Raw genomic sequence first — 2,406 nt, 5'->3', positions numbered from 1 at the left:
TTAGTATGGTTGTTGTTATCCCGGATCAATCTAAATGAAGTGGGTTTTACAGTTAGTATGGTCGTTATTATTCCGAGTTAACCTAAATGAAGTGGGTTCTACAGTTAGTATGGTCGTTATTATCCCGGATCAACCTAAATGAAGTGGGTTCTACAGTTAGTATGGTCGTTATTATTCCGGGTCAACCTAAAGGAAGTGGGTTCTACAGTTGTTATTCCGGGTTAACCTAAAGGAAGTGAGTTCTACAGTTAGTATGGTCGTTATTATTCCGGGTCAACCTAAAGGAAGTGGGTTCTACAGTTATTATTCCGGGTTAACCTAAAGGAAGTGAGTTCTACAGTTAGTATGGTCGTTATTATTCCGGGTCAACCTAAAGGAAGTGGGTTCTACAGTTAGTATGGTCGCTGTTGTTCTGTATCAACCTACAAGAAGTCGATTTGGGAAGTTTTGATATTGAAGATGGAATAGTGTGATGATTAACATTTAATCTTGATAAACATGGCATTGCTTATAAACTATTATAACTTCATTATAGGAATTTAGTTTTGGTCTAATACTAGGTATTAAAATTACTTGATGACGTCATCAATATAGCGACTTAACCCGAATTGACGTATGTAGTTCGGTGTAATGTTTGTTTGCCATATTTTGTCACTGGGTAACCTATACCACTGGTAACACGAAAATATGTATTCGATATAACCATATTTTGTCACTGGGTAACATATACCACTGGTAACACGAAAATATGTATTCGATATAACCATATTTTGTCACTGGGTAACCTATACCACTGGTAACACGAAAATATGTATTCGATATAACCATATTTTGTCACTGGGTAACCTATACCACTGGTAACACGAAAATATGTATTCGATATAACCATATTTTGTCACTGGGTAGCCTATACCACTGGTAACACGAAAATGTGTATTCCATATAACCATATTTTATCACTGGGTAGCCTATACCACTGGTAACACGAAAATATGTATTCCATATAACCATATTTTATCACTGGGTAACCTATACCACTGGTAACACGAAAATATGTATTCGATATAACCATATTTTATCACTGGGTAGCCTATACCACTGGTAACACGAAAATATGTATTCGATATAATCATATTTTGTATCTTTATTAATTGAAGTTATAACGTATCATCAGCCAGCATATAACTCTCTCTATACCATTATTGTATAGCATTAAAGTTACATGCTAAAGTATTGGGCTTTAAAATATAACTCATCTGAGGAAGTAAAGTTTATTTCATTATTCTAGTTCCCATTGCAGCCATCAAAAGAAAGTTTATAACTCGTATATAACTCATCTGAGGAAGTAAAGTTTATTTCATTATTCTAGTTCCCATTGCAGCCATCAAAAGAAAGTTTATAACTCTTATATAACTCATATCAGGAAGTAAAGTTTATTTCATTATTCTAGTTCCCATTGCAGCCATCAAAATAAAGTTTATAACTCGTATATAACTCATGTGAGTAAGTAAAGTTTATTTCATGATTCTAGTTCCCATTGCAGCCATCAAAAGAAAGTTTATAACTCTTATATAACTCATATGAGGAAGTAAAGTTTATTTCATTATTCTAGTTCCCATTGCAGCCACCAAAAGAAAGTGTATAACTCTTAAGCCTGGTTTCTACTATCTGCTTCGTTACAAAACATTTCTCTGAATCTGATTACGTTACCTTTGAAATGAAGCATGACCATTTTGTTTTTTGCCCCCCCCCCCCAAAGTGCATTCGGGTGGTTAATTAGGTTTTTAAAAACCAATCCAGTCAGTAACCCAACAAGAACGTAAGAACCCTCTGAATTTGCACAAAACCAACCTTCTTTGGAATTCTGTTCTACCTGTTTGGGATAATGCTGCACGTTGTGCAAGGCTATCGGCGACAGAAATGCCCTTCACTGGTAGGATGATATATAGAGATTACGTCCTCCCCTATACTGAATGAGAATAGCTAGTCACTTAAGTAACACTAGTGGCTCTGGGTAAATCCAACGTTTTCTTTAATCAAGAAATATGAGATTTACAAAGTTCTATACAGGATCTCAAGTGAGTTGGTTGACGAGAAAACATCGTAAGGGGATGAGTCCAGTGAGAGGCGAGCATCTAGAAAAGAAGTAAGTGAACCGTGTTTTTGTCTTGGTGATAAATAAAGATTGTTCTCAATTTCTATTACACGTGGTGTCCAGTCTGGATATTTATTTTCTTAACTCAGTTTAGTTCACCATGCCCATCCTTCCGTTATAAAGCGGTCCTAACTAATACCCTTGTTGCGTCATCGAGGTCACGTGACGCTAGTAACACGTCGTATTCTCGAAGCTTCGTGAATCCTCGTGAGGTTACTAGACTTCGGTATTCTTTTATATATAGGACGGTC

Source organism: Limulus polyphemus, unplaced genomic scaffold (assembly GCF_000517525.1).
Source record: "Limulus polyphemus unplaced genomic scaffold, Limulus_polyphemus-2.1.2 Scaffold13281, whole genome shotgun sequence".
Classification (NCBI taxonomy): domain Eukaryota; kingdom Metazoa; phylum Arthropoda; class Merostomata; order Xiphosura; family Limulidae; genus Limulus; species Limulus polyphemus.
The sequence above is the reverse complement of the archived record's forward strand: the minus strand, read 5'-3'. Positions refer to the sequence as shown.